This window comes from Anticarsia gemmatalis, chromosome 4 (genome assembly GCF_050436995.1).
Source record: "Anticarsia gemmatalis isolate Benzon Research Colony breed Stoneville strain chromosome 4, ilAntGemm2 primary, whole genome shotgun sequence".
Taxonomy (NCBI): Eukaryota; Metazoa; Arthropoda; class Insecta; order Lepidoptera; family Erebidae; genus Anticarsia; species Anticarsia gemmatalis.
Window position 1 is genome coordinate 10304791 of NC_134748.1, and position 17898 is coordinate 10322688.

General features: G+C 35.2%; 1 protein-coding gene across 3 annotated transcripts in view; it reads right to left on the reverse strand.

The window, feature by feature from the left end:
* The window catches only part of LOC142972511 (uncharacterized), a 107782-nt gene that overhangs the window by 72727 nt on the left and 17157 nt on the right, over window positions 1–17898 (reverse strand). Inside the window, exon 1 of one of the 3 annotated variants that reach the window (XM_076113715.1) lies at window positions 11247–11262. The exons of 1 other annotated variant lie outside the window; for it this stretch is intronic. The gene's annotated coding sequence lies outside the window, so the exon portion shown is untranslated. Of the gene's footprint in view, window positions 1–182; window positions 242–11246; window positions 11263–17898 lie in introns of those variants that run through there. One more of the 3 variants, XM_076113714.1, reaches the window with a different exon arrangement.

A 17898-nucleotide genomic window follows, 5' to 3' on the forward strand; every position in this document is an offset into this window, starting at 1 on the left:
AAGCTTAATTTTAATGTAAATATTTTTACTCGAACACAATTTTTACTGATTTTAACAGGAAGGAGGTCGTACTGCAGTCCTGAAGACTGTAATTCGACAATGTTTTTGCTTAACAGAACCCTATAAATTCCTTTAAGTCAGTCTAGTAACAGTGATTAACATTTTTATCATTTAACACTTACCTATTTTACAAGATAAAAGATTTTGAAAGTTTCAGAGTTTTAGTTTGTCGGGGCAGGCTATTTAAAGTATTCAACTTCACAACGGAATAATCACTGAAATACTGAAACCTTATGATTCAGTGTTATGCCCCTATAAACACACCTAACAATATAATAATAGGTATGAGCGGTATTCTCGATTGTTAATTGTCATAGTAAATATTTTGAAATAGCATGCGTCAGAACGACCATGTAACACGCAATATTTTGCACAACATGTTCATTATTTTTGTAATAAAACATTGATATCAGTATTCGAATAATATTTATGTGTGCGAAAATGTCTCTGTCCTATTAAATCTCGAGAACAGCAAGATCGATTTGGCACTATTGTTTAAAAATCTTTCTGCAGTACCAAGGTAAGATTTATATTTTTTTTATCTTGTTGGTTAAACAATATCGAATAATGTAAATTTATTTACGCGCAAGCAGAGCCGGTGGTACAGCTGGTTTTACTAAATTACTGCTTTTGAGGTTCAATTGGTAGTGAACACAACTGCTCACCGCGAGTTACTGAGTTCGATTCCAGGGACGTGAAATACGAAAAATTTGTATGAAGTTCTCAAGTCTCTCTGTTACGAAAATATCATGTGTCAGTTGGACTAGAGAAATATTATTAAATTTATATGGTAGCTATTAAACTCGCGCATTTTACATAGGACTTAACAGCTAACTCTTGTACGTACAATGTTCAACAGCGTCAACACAAAACGAGTATAATGCGAGCTGTTAGACTTATACTACCAAATACCTAACACTTTGTACTAATATACATGTAGCTAGAGGTTTAGACACGAAGTGGTTGCTAAGATCTTTAGACAAAACAGTTGAGAAACATTATGATTTACAAAAGCGAAGTAAGACTATTAAAATAATAACCAGGGACTATGTTTACTCAAATTTTCATTCTTGACACATCGATGTCAAAAAGACCTTCCTTATTAATCAGCTGTTAAGAATCGGCCATTTTGAGACCTAATAACCGTTATAGTAGAGTGCTCGGTTCTATAACTTTATAGTAGGTATAAAGAACAGATTAGCACTAAAATGATGTTATGAATAAAGATATTGGCAATCGTACTACTAATTGGCTACTATAAAGAGCTTATACATATGTGTGTGATATTTTTTTATGAATAAGACCGTATATGTGTATTCTGTTTATTATACAGATAACAATCTCAACAACATATTTGAAAGCCAATCGTGAATTATTTTAAGCATCATTTCATGCATGCTAGATAGGAACCGGGTTAGCGCCAAAGCCGGTGGTTCGTTTTTGCAACCAATAGATAAGCGCCCGCAACATTTCAGGTCAGCTACAAAAGTCGCTGAACGTATACAAGCTTTCGAAACTCTATATTCTGAAGCAAAACCATTGCAATGTGATTAAAATTATTCATTCCAACCAATTCTAATAGAGGTTCAGGTACTTATTAAACTATCGTAACAATAAGGTTTTGAAAATATGACGTAAGACGTTGATCAGCGACTTTTGTTATTGTAGCTGTACCTACCTACTGCTTCTGTAAAAAATAACCTTAACGAAATAAATTATACGAATTTTTTTAGTTAAAAAAATTGTCGCATACTACATTACAGCATAATATTATAATACTCTAATAACCAGAACAAATGAGAACGCCCACAACGAAATGGTCTTTATTTAATTTCGCTTTTCAATAACATCCTTTGTGTGGTACTGTTCAATGTATTGTGCCGGCGTACGGATTATGTAAATGAAGGTATATTTACGTAAACAGCCACGCGAAAAACATTACTCCCGGAATATTCGGAACGAAATGAAAATCTGAAAGCCAAGCTTTAGAGATCGCAAGCCGGGTAGTACACGGCAGGTAATTGAAGCCAGTAAAGCATGCAAGTCATTACCGACACGTAGCTCAAACAATAAACTTTTTAAATAGCCCATTAAGGTTCTCATCGTTGCTTCGTAACATGTTTCGAGTTTTTTTCATAGCAATTACCAGTCCGACGTTAGAATTAAGTAAAGTCGATAATGTGTAGCTTGGATTTGTTTTACTACGTTATTACTTAGTTAAGTACAGGGTTTGTGTAGTTATTTTTATGCTAATTCTGAATATGGAGCTAAAAATGTTCAGCTAGTTCTTTCATAAGCAATACCGTATTTTCATTATACGAGCACGAGACATGGTTGTTCTTAACGTTTACTCTTTTGATGTTCAATTCGTGTTTCCGTTTCGTTCGCTCTTGATTTATTATCCGTTGATACATAATTTTAAAAGAAATTCAGTATTATGTATTAAATCCCACAGAAAACCAGACTTACAAAAGCATGTAAAACATTTGCGTGAGATAAAAATCGCTCGATAATAACAAAAAGAGTTATGAATTTTAAAACATTAGCGCAACGCGAATTTTCGCTCAATCACCTTTGTAACTTACGACCTTTAGACTCGAGTTCATCGTCGTAAACACAAAGTTTTAGATTGAATAATTATACAAGTTAATGAAGTAATAAATAGCGTGGTTACTGAACATAAAGTTGACTAAAATACGATTATAACTCAATTGGAATCGGCATGGTCAGGGCCGGTGGGGGCTTTAATCGTAGGTTTTTACGCCGAATGAAATAGTAGTACAACCATTCATCTCTTTTACAACCCATTAGTGTCCCATAACACCACCGCGGTAAACAAAGACCTCAAAAAGTAAATCGGCTCAAGGTTCGGAGTCACCTTTAACAGAAGCAGAATTCGCGTACGGAGCGGCGACACGAAACACTATCGACCTTGCGTTCGAATTGTTACTGATAGCGCATGAAACATGTCACAAAACCGTAATACCAAAAATTTTGCTTAAGGGCATTTTGTGCAAACTTAAATTTCGAGTCTCAATTTATATTTGCACAAAATGTCTTCCCAATTAGTTCAGTAGTTTAAGCATGAAGAAATTTATCTTGATTTTGTTAACCCGAAATCGCACAAAAACAGAAACTTTGTAGCTAAAAAGCTATATTACTTTAGTCCAAGTGGGCGGAGTTGCGGGCAAGAATAAATAACCGGCAAATGACACGTATGATCATAATAATATACTTAATAAACTAATAGCTATCACAGCTGCACAACTAGTTACTGTTCAAATAACGGCCATAGCAATCAAAGGCTTGACTAAAATTAATTAACTAACCCTATATTTGACATACGCTGATATCAGAGCACATTGTAATAATAGTTGAATTAATTAGTACCTACCATCAAATTATATGATTTGAATGAGCTGACGGACGCTCCCATAGAAATTTGTAGTGGCAATATATGTCCATTTTGTTGACAGAGTAATGATTGTGTTTGATTACTAATTGCGCTGTGTGTGGATGACAGAAGTTAAAGTGATTGAACGTTATATCGTTATGTTGTACTTTACTATGAATGCAAAGGGGACTTTCCTTTTAGTGTTTCTTTATTTAAACTAGAATCAAATAGTCTCTGTAATGTCGTCATTTCGTGGTGCGATTCTGTGCAGTCGATACTATGGAGAATCGAAAGGTTGACATTTAAAATTTACTACAACATTTTATGTAAAGCAAATTGGATTGCTAGCCCATTGTCGATAGTGGATAGTGGTAGAGCAACGCGCTCTGTAGCACGATTATCTACAGTCGGTACTATCGAGAACCGAGAGTTTGACATATAAAATGTACTGCAAATATAGTTCATACGAAGCCCGCTAGAGGCGCTAGTCAGATTTTCATACAAGATTTCTCGGTAGCTAAACGGTGGTCGATAGTCAATAGCAACTGAGAATCGCGCTACTGTACATCCATTGTATTTAACAATACAAGATTGGCACGAAGAAGAAGAAGCAATACAAGATTGATATCCTGTTATCGCTTCTCACGTGGAAGTGTCGGAAAGAATTCAATTTAATAAGGCGACAAAAAAACATACCCGTTAAATCAACCAATATTTATCTAAATAATATTTAATGTAACATTTGCAATGTTAAATCGACGTACAGATAGCCACAGAATAACAATATACTTTGAATTTGACATTCGAACCCAAATCGCAGCCGTTAACAGTCGATTTTATAACCTAGTTATATTGAACAACCTACAAAGTCTACAACTATAAATAGATGCCTACTATTGCCTTCACGTCCCTGATATTCGACCTCATCGAATATTCTAGAAACAGAAAAGTTCTCGACATTCGATAATATACCGCCGAAATAGCACTGTCACGTAAGCTGCTATGAACTTGGAATATTCAAAGGGGATCGATAATCTTAATATACAATATGTCGGATTATAATATAGTAATCATATTTGATGATAAGATAGCCATTGTGGGGTTTCACGAGTCAGAATTTACAGTGTTAAATGTATTTTTAAATACTATAATTGTAAAATGGGCACGATTTACTTTAGGTCATTTAATACATGTTATTTTTTAACACTTTCCTCGCAAACCACGAGTTGAAACATGCAAAAAAAATCTAACAAAGCTGTTGAGATTTGAATTAAAATATACACGCCAAAATTAAATCATACAAGAGGCAGCGTGATAAATGAATGCAAGTCAGGTACTTTCTTGCTCACAAATCCTTACACCTCGGTTGGATCGCAGCCAATTTCCTACAATGTAAAACGCCAATGTCAGGATTTCGTTAGTTGGCAATGCATTCACCAGATTTAAAGTCGTTAAGGAGACTCTTACGGGAAAATATGGACGCTCCCTCAGGAATTTATTTCAGAGTTAGAAAACTTTTCTGCTTTCACATTTGCAGTTGCACGGAGGTAACGTTAGATTTCCGAGTTGTAAATACGTAATTACGGAATATTAATGATATTATCCTAGAAAATCGGATTGTAAAAAAAAATCATTTACAGTTTTAAGTAAACTAACAAAAACCCTTTTCACAAAACATGAATGATTAAAACTGTTTAAAATAATAAAGAAAATCCCCAAAGGTTGATTATTAAAAGCATTTCAACAGCCTGATAATTAAGTAGTTTTATAATAAATGAACAGTCACGTAATTTGGTTGATGAAAGAACAACTTTGTATGCGGAACGCAAAGCTTTTTCAATCTTGCCCGACTAAATTGAGTGGGCTGGGGGCGATTAGGCAAAGGGAATTGGATCACAAAAACACTCGTTTTTTCACTGAAGGCTCGCAGACAAACATTTTTTGGGACGACGCTTCATTGACGAACTGAGCCGTGTTTACATCCAATAGAGTGGCGTTAAAATTTCGCTCAGAAATGTGGTTTCAATACCAAGCTTAATCCCTTTAGTTACCGCACGAGTGCATTTTTAGTGATGTGCTTTTGAATACGTGATAATTAGGAAGTTGCAATTAACTGTTAGCACGTCGCTTCTATTAATTATGTCGGGTTCTGCAAGTGAAAGCTACGTTAGAAGTATCTGTCTATCTGTGGAATTAAGAAAAGCGAATTGAACCGGGTTATTGTAATTTTTTAATAGACAAATTCAATCGTGATTTTAATTGTGTTTTTATTAATGCCAAAAAATCAAACTGAAAAACAAGTCGTCAAAATATATAGCGTTACATAAAGATATTGTCGTAAATAAATAAATGTTTAAATTAATAATTATAAGACAAAGGGTTTGTATTAAAACGGTTGTTAATTTGAAATATCTACGGTTTCAGTGCCGAAGGGGTGTAAAGTTTTGTGTGAAATTACATTTGTGTACAAAGTTGTTTAAATGAGCATTTGCTTGTAAGGCTCTGGCTTCAGGCTCTTACCAACTGCCCAAGTTCCTTTGTATCTTACTTAATACTTCCTTGTTTGCAATTATATTACAATTTGAACTGTTATGCTTTGACTACACTTTGATTGAATGCTTAGATTAGTATTGAACATCTTTACGATATAACATTGCAGTTTTACTACTATTTACTATTATATTTCAGACGATGGAACAATAACTATTGCGGATTGTGAAAGTAAATTTACTTACTAGCAAAGTTATAATTTTGCTATGAGTAAAGTAGATTGTGCCTTATACTCTCGTTGTTCTTTTGTTAAATTTAATTGTTTCTTATCTTTCAAGTTCTAAGCCTTACACTCGTTCGTATTTATTTCTATGTATAAAAAAAGACTATTCAAACCTTACTTAGCGAAAGTTCTCTGAATATACTACTCCATAATGAGGACGGAAGATATTTCCTAAAAGTCATGCAACGTCTATCGTAAAGACAAAATTCACAAATGCATTTCCGTGTCAAATGAAAACCTACGTCAACGAACACGTCACCACGAACTATTGCACTTTCCGATAAAACTCACTCGTCAGCTAAACCTTCTGTCGACTTCTATTAAATGTATCTACTTTGAACGAAGCACGTCAACTAGACTAGAACAATGTTTACCTGTGATTGGTTTTCGAGATAAACTGGCTGCGATCGAGTAACTTGCTCACGGGACGATCAAGTTGGCTTGTTTGTTGTTTAGATAAAACCACTGAGGTGTTCTACCAAACAATGCTGGCGTATCTGATCCGCCCCGGCCTATTTGACTGACGAATGGGAGCGGTAAATTTTACGCGTAGGAGAAAATCGCGTGGCTTTGTTATAACATGGGGTGTGATACCGCAGCTTTTGTTATAACAAATAGGAGTTATCTTTAACAAAAAGGGAGATTTTAATCCACCTGAGTTAGCAAGGTTCGTTATCGGGTGTAAAGCCGGCTGTTGACTATCGGATGTAATACATACATATATCATAATAGCACGATGTTGCTCGTGCAAAATGTATAACGAGCGATAAAATATTTTACCTGAAGATGTAATACAAATATTTCCCACGGTAAAAGTCCGGCTACTGTACTATTCTTTGAACACTATCCTTAGTATCCTTACTATGGAGCATCGCTTACGAGTCATGTTATATGAAAATATTAACTTTTATCTTCAACGTCATGCCGAAGCAGTTCTCTAAATTGCCACTAGATATGAAATAGTACTTCAGCGCAACAACGTAAAACCAGGAATATTGTAGCACTACATATGCCCGGAATAACAACTGACAAGAATTTTTAAATGTCATGTAGCTGGCGATATTGCTATACCATTTTAAATGTTAACTCTCCAAAAAAAAAACCTCCTGGTCCATAAAAATATCTTCTGCTATGTATAAATACTTATTTTAAATTGCTTCCCAAATAAAATGTTCCACCCACATAGCATGTCGGAGAGTAAATTAATTCCATTACGATATACACATACATAAAATAAGTATTTCGATACGAGAAAATCAAATTCGAATGTCGAGAAACATTTTTGTCAACGGTATGACAAATGATGTTACCTTTAATACTCGGCAGACGTTTCCGGGACGTTAAAACCGTTATTGGTCTACAAATAAAATATTTACGGACAATCCGGGCCTTATTAACGTCCAAAGTGGCGAATAATATTTTTCTCAGATACAATTTTTCATAAGTGGTCACGACATTTTCACAGCACTTTCCATAGTTTTCCGACGGAAGCACTTAAGTAGGTCGTTTTACGGCTGGCATCACCTGCACCCGGTTATTTCGAACCATTTCCTTCCTCGGCCGTGTTTTTCTTGAGCTTACATAATCCTCTCGGATCCCGTGCCAACGCCACGAGCCAATTTTGAAGCAATCGATAGCCGATATCGCGTTTAAAATCTACAGATACATCCTATCGAGGGTGTAAGATCGTAGTTTAAAGGAACAGGTTACATTGCACCCGACTTGCTTCACAATATATACCCGGAGTAACGGTGCACGGAGGTTCAGTTCATATTGATTTTAGTATCTTCGACGAATGTAGGTTGTGTATTAGTCACGACCAAAATAAATCTCTGCCGCCTTTCTCTGTATTTGTTAGTCCGTATAACATTAGGTTTTCTGCTTTTAGTTCTGTTTTACTGTAATGTCTTACACTTTTTATTATATAATATATTCGGTCATGTAACTGAAATTGATAAAGTAATTTTTTCCCAGTTAAATAGGCAGAGACCGTATTTTTCAAAAATCTCTTAACGTATGTAATCTTGATTTTATTATTAGTAATTCAAGGAAATGCAACAAATAATAAATGAATGTATTACCTATGTTTGCACAAAGTGGAGGGGAGGCTCCAACCCCAATTACCCCGGCTTGTAACCTACTTTCACTAAACGGGTGAACACTGCTTATTACCGTCTACGTCGTTAGTCGCTTTCAAAAAGCGAATAACTTAAACTTTCAACTCTCCTTTTTTCAAGAAAGTATCTAGAGCGCGTCTGTAAAGCCAAGAAACTCTTTTAATATTTAAACATTTGTTAGATACTAACTAGATAATTAATTGCAGAAACATTCTCTTTTTTCTACCTGGGACCGAAGAATGGCTAGCGAGTACTGTCTTCCAAGAAAATATTCTATTCTCTAGGGTCATCCAATTATGCAAAGAGCTCAGCTACATAAAAAGATGTTCTGCGATTTAATGAATCGCTTCATAATGAGATTTATTCTTGAATGTTCGCCAGAGAGACCGGTCGAATTAACTAAAGGCGAGTATTTTAGTTTCTGTTATACAAAAGGGATGCTACTCGATAACGTTATGCAAGAAACTAACTTTGTCCCGGACTCCGGGAATTTCGATATCAAGTGTCACTTGGAGCAAAAACCGGTAGCGGACCTCCTCGCAGAAGTTGCGCTTCAGACTTGTTATCTGCGCTCTGTTCCTAGCTCACGTTTCACACCAACAGACGCAACTTTAATAAATACTTGATGTTCTTATAAATACAGTTTCAACGCCGCTGTTTTACATTGCTAAATTGATAACATCAACCGTAATTAAGACTCTCAGAAGTTATTGCAAACATGAGGTATTTTAACTTGAAGGGTGCAAAAGTGGTACGGTCGATAAGTTGGTTCGAAACACACACCGCAAGCCAGAGCAATTTTACTCAACGTGTACGTCAAAGGAGAACCACAGTTTGCACAACTTGCAGGGCACGATGAAATATATTCCCGGAGAGATTACAACCGGTATATAATAAACAAACTGTATTTCTGTAAGGGAGTTTTGGAGTGTAATGAAAACCGTATTTGCAATGGAGGTAGGTAGACATTAGTACGCACCGAGAACGTTAGCTCCTCGCGAAGATTGAAGCTCGACTGAGTCTCCGGCGGTGACAAATCGAGTGAATCTTCGACTACCTTCAACTAGCGACGTGCACAATGCAGCAATATTTCAGTGAATGCCGTCACGAAGCAGAATGTTCATGTGAGCATGTGAAAGCCTTTCACAGCCACTCGGAACCATTTTATTAGCAGCCAATAAGCCGTAACGTGTCGTGGCCACTTATACCGGCGCCATGGATAGAAATAGGACAGCTCTTTATCCAGGAAGTGCCTTTTTTGCTCCCGGACAATAGGTAACGCACGTGGTTTCTTTTATGTTGGGATATTTATTCACATTTATGAAGGGTTGCGGATCCACAGGGTTCAACATTAGTATGTTTTTCCAGTGCCGATCGAGGAAAATATTTTGGTTCTCTATTATTCTTCACTTAAGAACTCTAATAAAATTTTCCTTTAAAATTGTGCTAAAAGTATGCATTTACGAAAGTTGTAAAAATGTGTTTTTAGTACGTATGACAGGTTTAATCCGTAAAATATCATCCCATGGTCCCTCGAAGGTTTCGTTGAGATGGCTAACAGGTGATTCTTCTTAATTCAATTTCTTTTACTTAAGATATTACGTGAATCTATGTATGAAAAAAGATGAGTTGCCCTAGCTGTTTGCAAGGTTCACAAGACTTAACTGCCTTCATGTTCTATTCAGATATCATTAGCAGTGTTTCTTTATATTTTAATTTTTAGATCCAGTTCTTTGAGAAAAATAAACATGAATTTATGGCAAGCTCAAAACCAAAGCAATTCGTAAAGATTTTCCTTCGTTAGCCGTTGTCTGAAGCCGTGAATCACTGTCCAGATTATAGTGCTGCAGAACTTGCGTCACAGACATCGATCTCACTTAACCATTTTATGTTTAGCCCGGGCAGCTACCTGTTTCCTTTACTTTTATAAGTGGATTCTAACTTTTGTTGACTTTTTTCTGTAGTTCCCGCGTTACCACCTCGGAAAAGGGGATATGAAATTAAAAATAAAACAGTTTGAACTGAGAAAATGAAATTACTGACTAATAAGAACAGGAATGTCCCCCGAGCTTATTAAACTCCACACGGAACGATAACGAACATATTATAAACCGCCATTTCAAAACCAATCTCATCAGGACCGTTCTTGAGGCTTTAAAATGGCGCTAGAATTACATGGACGCCATAAAAATTCACGACGACTCCAACAAAAACAATCCAACGCTACAATAAAAAATAAATGACACAAATATTTTCCCTCATTTCCTGGGAAAAGTTTGAAATAAGCCATTAGTTTTGCGAGAAGAAACGTGTCCGGCATGACAGAGCGTTTCACAAACGAACTGTGACCCGCAGGCCGGAACTTTGCATCCATCTAAAATTTCTTTGCAATGAATATGAGAAAGTCACGTAAGTACTTTAAGAAGAACATTTTTTTCTTTACCAACTCAATTTGTTTTGCTTTGCACCCTGCAGTTGTCTCAGATAAACAAGGACTTTTATGGTATTTTGACGGCAACGTTTACAAGTTGCTTCTGTTCGAAACATTCGTTTGTTGTGTTTGAAGGAAGTCGTCCCGGAAACCATCAATTGGCCCATAAAACAACATCGTCTCTTGATCTTATTGGCTATAAGAAAAATATATTCGGTGGGACACGAGGCTCAATACGTTAACTTTATTAGATTCTCGTAAAGAAAAATGTTTTCTTATAATTTGGTGTTTAGAATAAAAGTTTGAGAGTTGGATATGAGAGTGCCTTATTGTTTTTTTAACTACATTGTGTGTTATACTGATATCTGGGTGACTCAAATATTTGAGTTTGTGGAATTAAAGTCATTTAAACCGAATCAATAAGGTAATCTTAATTTGACAAAAATAAAGTAAAATATCAATGTACTTTACCTTGGTCTAACGTTGAGACTCACTAACAAACTACTAAGGTATGGCTTAGTCAGTCGGGATAAGTAAGCAAGCCAACATTAGTATGCAAGTGATTGTCGTCTTGCATCACCGTAGTGACCGAAGTACTGCCTCTTATTTATAAATACCTACAGGTAACATTTAACATAACACGCTAAGGATTTACAAGTTTATGTAGATAAATAATATAAGAATATGTATTTGTTTTCAAAATAATTATTGTATTATTATTGCAAGCATACGTTCAGAGGCATATTATTCATAAATATTTTAACAGCAATATTTTAAAACTGCTTTTTCAGTACATATTCTACAGTCCTCACAATTTCAACAACGCGTAAAATGCTGATACGACGCCCTAAAACGATGAATGATAGCGGGGTGAACACCTTTGCGTGCTTCAATCTGATCGCAATCACACGTCGAGGGTACTGGCTCCTATTATTACTTAATCTTTTGATTTTATAGCTGATTTCTTTTTATACTGACATAGACCTTGATATGATACCTATAGGTGCGCCAAACTGGCCAAGACTTCCTTACAGCATTCATAGACAAATAGCTTTAGGAAATTGGCTTGTTTCCTCTACCAGCTTGCTAGAAATACATTATTAATATTGTACATGAAAGTTCGTTGCCTCCGTCGGTTGGTAGCTCGGTAGTGTTTCTGACTGCTGATCATGAGATCTTGGGTCTGAATACTAGCTTGGGCCAAATAGTGCTTTGTAGCTGTAGCCGGATATTGGCTAAAAGGACATAATTATAAATTACAGTTTCAGTTCTCCTGTAATGGTGAAATGATATTAGCTTAACATCAATTGATGGAGATTGAAGGGTTTCGCATAAATCTGAAAGCCTATAAATCGTTAATAAATCTTTTTACGACTCGATTTTATATTTCTCCGCGAAGTATATTTTTAGATACAATGACAGCACTTTTCAGTAAATATTATTTTTGTAACTTTTAAACTCTCGCGTTGCATGTTTAATGTATAATAGAATACGGGAATTAACGCGAACACGCATTTTACCTTAAAATGCCTAACGTTTCGGCGCAGGTTGCACTCGCCTTCACCAATGTTCCAATTAAGGAGTGTTTGGACGTGGTACTTTGCGATTATACATTGAGTTTTTAATTAAGGAACATTTAAAGTTATTTTAAACTACGCTAAGTACTAAACGCTTATACAAAGTTCAAATAAAGATAAAATCTACAAAAGTGCAGAACAGAGTAACCAATCGCAAAGATATGTATATTTATATTGGCAACATCGTTTCTATTTCCATGTCCACCTGCACTGGAAGGTCTTCAAAGTATTATTTTCTAAGTTGGCAACTCATTACGCGTTCCTACAAACGCTGCTAAACTACGAACTCGTGGCAACTGCCAGATTACATGAGAAAGAGAGACTGCCACACCGCATAAAGTTTACCATCTTAAAATAAATTCAACTTTGCGTGGAACAAATCCTAAAATTATCTCGTGAAATTTTTGTCTTCAAAAGTTCGCAAATTGAAGTGAGACTTTACAATTTTATTCTTCGTTTGTTTATTTGGCTACATTTGGAAGTGGTTTCAAAGATATATTTTGTAAAACAATAATCTAAATTAATTTCATCTTTTATTTCCTTGAGAGAATATAATTATTATTTTCTTGTATTCGATCGGATCGATAATTAATAACATTGGTTTTCATACATCAAAGTAATAACTATTGTGATAACCCCCTGTACACTTACACACGCGTTTTCACCATAGGAGTAAGTAAATAGCAGAGAACACCACTTGGTACGATTCTCACAAATTTCCAGTGCTTCATTCACATCCATACATCTTGTCTTATAGGACTGCCGATACACAAAAGTTAGATTTAATTTAAAGGCTGCAAACATGCTGCAAAACAAATAATGTCCGTTTGTTAAACAAACAAAGTACACATGAACGACTCAAATGTTATAAAAATATTTTCACTGCAAAGAACATGATTATCATTCCATTCCTTTTTATTAAAAATACAAAATTCTTCATAGGAAAGCAATAAGGAAACGTCCCTAACCATGTAATATATAAAAATAAAGTAGCAGTCTATTTTCCCCAACTGATTTATGATAAAACGAGATTACAGACTCCATCTTCTTTATTGGCTTAAAAAGAGATTTTACTGATGAAATTATCGGTCAAACCATTTTAATATCGTAACATTATTTAAATTTTACCGTAGGGCGATTTTCCACAGTTGTATCGAGTATCAAGAGATTGACATTTTAAATATGCTGTAAAAATGGTTACTAACGTGTCCGCTTGAGGCGCTGATCAAATTATTTTATACAAAACTTTTCAATAGCCATTTTTCATAAGTCAATGGCGGTAGAGAATTGCGCTATCGTTTTCGAATTCGGTAAAGTTCTTACTTCTTAGCGCGATGTTCTTAACTGTTTTACGGATAAGTCTACTTGTTTATGTTTCGGTAGTTTAAAGAGTTAGTAGGATAAAAGTCTAAGATAAAGCTCACCTAGTAATATGAAATATTTTAAGGAAAATTGATCAGCCTTAACTAAACTTTAAAAAAAGTATGTATAAAGTTTTTAAAAGGCTACAATTTCCTTACTCACCTCGGGGTTATATTTTATGCTTAAGATATTCATGAGCATAATCCAAGTTCTATTGTAAGCCGGTTTGAGGCAATCTAACTTTTTCTACCTTTCTAACATATATTGTATCAAATACGATATCTAGATATTCTCGACATCAATTCCGCAAACCTGTATACGTAAGTAAGAAATAAAACGAATCAATCTATTGTAACAGAATAGATCAAGTATGACAGTAATGACTCTAGACTTAAATATATAAATTATGTAGCTAACATAATATTTAGTTTTAATACCAAGGGGACATTCTAACAGGCCAAGCAAAAGAATAGAAGCTCACCTAGGCATTGTTAATAAACATAATTAACTCATCTAGGCATTATTAATAAACATATTTAAGTGGTTTTCATGCAGCATCTCCGCTTTGAACTAATATTAGTAAATTGAATTTTTGTCAAATTTTCTATTCCCTTTTATCTACCAGATAGGGTCTCTGTCACTTATCCGAAAGTCGTGAAACTGGTCCTAAATGTCGTAAAACATTATTTTTATTTGTAAATAACAAGAGATAAGACAGAACACGCAGTAAAGCATCAAGGAAGTAATAACACGTAAAAGCTAATACATTAGCTGAAGTGGATTCCATACGTTTCTACCACTATACGACAACTTAATGTTTTAACAAATGGACGAATGTCAATTTCTTTTTACTGATTCCAATGAGATATACGCTCTTTCAGGATTATTTGAGACGTTTCGACAGAAACTCAATACTAGAATTTATTATCACTTGAATAAGGATAAGAAACAAGTGAAACTAAGAAGATATTATTATGAAAAATATGTCTGTAACTAAACTACAATACACGACGCTGTACGTTTTTAAAAGCTTAGAGTAACCTCTTTGCTATTCCTCTATTCCGGTATAGTTCCCTCTCTGAAGATAATATTCGTGTATTTCACAAATTTTATTTATTTGAATTTTTAGGTATTATTAAAGTGCAAGTTCGAAGTCACGCACAGAAGCCAGTTAAATATATTTAAAAGGAATCTAATCTATAGATTAAGTCAAACATCGCTCAACAGCTAAAGTCAGCCATCTTGTTACGTGTACGTCATAAAATGGTGACAATCATTGGCGACCCCACTCGCTATAATCAACGGAACTAGACCGACGCAATCCTACGACTCATTAGGTGCGCGGAGTACGCTAAATTACCTATTACTTTTAACATGCTAGGAAATGTGCACCGTTCTCTCTCTACCTTAAACGTCAGATAGAATATACGTAGAAATACCTACGAAAGATTGTCGTGCCTTTTATTTTAAAAGAAAGCAATGGCATTACTAATTTCTTATATAATTAAATTACTTAATCGTGTGCAATGCAAATCTTAATTAGTATTACTTACATTGTAATTATTAAATTCGGCTAGGTATGGAGTTTTAGAAGCGTGTTATTTTTTAAGGAAAACAAATAGGTAGGTACATTCACTCAGCAAGACTGGAATTATATATTATAATGTTTTTCTCGATTTTTTTTATAGAAAGCTACCAATTTTACAATGAACAATAAAATAAAATCTTTAACTAAAACGCAAATGGCAGACCGACGAAAAATGTATTGCAGCTCCAAATAACAAAGGCAGTGTTGCCAAGCGAGCATTCATCGAAGCTGACGTAGAAAAATTGTCAGGCGCATGAACTTCGACGAGTGTGTGGCGACGAGTAAATTGAACGACGAATGTTCAAGCCTATCTGCATGGCTGGCTGCCTACACACCCCTCACTTCTAATAGGCTACCCTTCCTCAAACCACTTACATCTCCAGCATTTGCAAATGCAACAAGAATTTTAACATTACTAGCTGTCAATGCAGAAATTCATTTAACAGGTACAGACACCGAAATAATCTGCATTTCAATGATACGAAGAATAATGAAATATTTGTTACTTTTGTTTTTAGAATTACTGAATTCGTCACGCATACATTTGTACAGGGATGGGCATCAAATTAGACTACACTAATGATGCGTTAACAATTTCCAAAATACATTGAACTATTTGTTATATTATTAATTAGGTAGATACATTATAGAGTAACTTCAACAAAGCGTTTTGTTCTCTACCTATTTAGGCCAAGAGTCACAAACCGGCGGAACAAATCAGTAGTTCGATTCTCTACTATTATCGACTACCGACAACCGAACTGTCATCGAGAAATTTTGTATGAAAATCTGATCAGCGCCTCTGACGGGTGTCGTAGGAAACATTTTGGCAGTACATTCTAAATGTCAAAATTTCGATAGCTAGTCGGTTGTCGGTAGTCCATAGTAGTAGAGAATCGAGGTACTGTCGACAAGTTCCTTGCCTATAATTTGATCAATGACAGTCCAACTCTAGTTACAAACGTCACCACACCTATAAACGCCCACTAACCAGCACATTAAACTACCAAATGCAAAATTCGTGCTGCATTTCTAGAAATTGTGCATCTAGCACCACGGGGAGCGCCTTACTGTTGAATGAATTTGGTCGTTAACGCGAATTGCCGCAGATTTCCTCAGGCGCTTTGTGAAAATACCGACCGTTGAAAGATATGTTCCCGCAACGTTCCCAGCAACTATAGAGAGACAACTTAGTGTTGCCTTGCCATGCACGATTTATTTAAAGTATAGATTATTATTCTACAAAGCAGTGATAGACGAGTAGTTTAAGTTGGCACCTCGCACGCAAGTGGTGGCAGGTTCGAATTCGAAGCAACACACCAATGACTATTCGAAAAATAATTTTAAAAAAATTATAAACTTCTATACTATAGATAACAAATTGCAGAGGAATATACACGAGTTTTAATGGATGCAATGGGCAATGGTTATTAAAATTTGACGTACAGTAAAGTCAGTGAATAACACAACTTTTATAATAATCTATTCTTTATTGAACTTTTATAATCTTCAAAGTAATTTTACAATCATACAGTTGACTGAAATCAATTATGCAACTGTCATTTTTATATAAAAAACTACTACTGAAAAGGTGACAAAGTTATGACAAAGCTCCAAATTTAAAAAAAATACTTAGTTACTTTGTGTAATAATTTAAAACCCAATTATATCATTCGTATCACGGGCGAGCCCTACATATAGTACAATGGTCACTAAGAGCAACGGTAACTGTCCCGATAGCCGCCCTTGCCGGAAACGTAATTACCATCGACCCCTGTAATTAACTCCGTCCCGTTTCCGTCACGACGCCGCTTCACACGACACGACACTACACGGACACTTCACGGCCTATATTTACATCATACGACTAAGCCCCGGTTTCTGAAGCACATTTAGTAGTATGTATGTCAGAAATGTCAGAAATTATAAATTGTTTTTTAATATAGCGTAGGTATAAATCATTTAAAAGGTACTTGACCAGCGCAGTTTTATTCGCGTACATAGGTACGCTTTTCTGGTACCTACTTATTTTTTATGAAATCACAATGCAGTATTTTATCGAAATTGGTGTAGGGATTTAGCCGTGAAGATAATAATAACACACAGACAGACTTTTGCATCCAAGAGTATTTAAGTAGGTACCTAATTGTTATCAGAATTACCAAGATGCACCCAATTGAGATACCTACCTACTTAGTTTAAAAATATTTCAACAGATTTATTATATTATGTATACGTAAGTAGGTACCTACATGGATCCAAGTACCTACCTACTATACCTACCTATTTTATAATTACGTGGGACATTAGTAGTACTTAGTAAGATATTTATTTGAGTACCTCATAGGAGATATCACTATAATGAGTTTAAAGTGATATCTCGTAGTGCTATCGTTACTCAACGATGACGTCATGCTCAAATGATAGTCATCGGGGACTTCCCTAAGCATTGACCCGTGCTTTATAGCCGAGCGAACACTTGAACAATCCTAAAATTGGGTAAATTACCTACCTAATTAAAAATAAGTAAGGTTAGGCGAAATGTATACAACTGACTACCTACTGAGAAATAAATGTAATAACGTATTTTTACAAA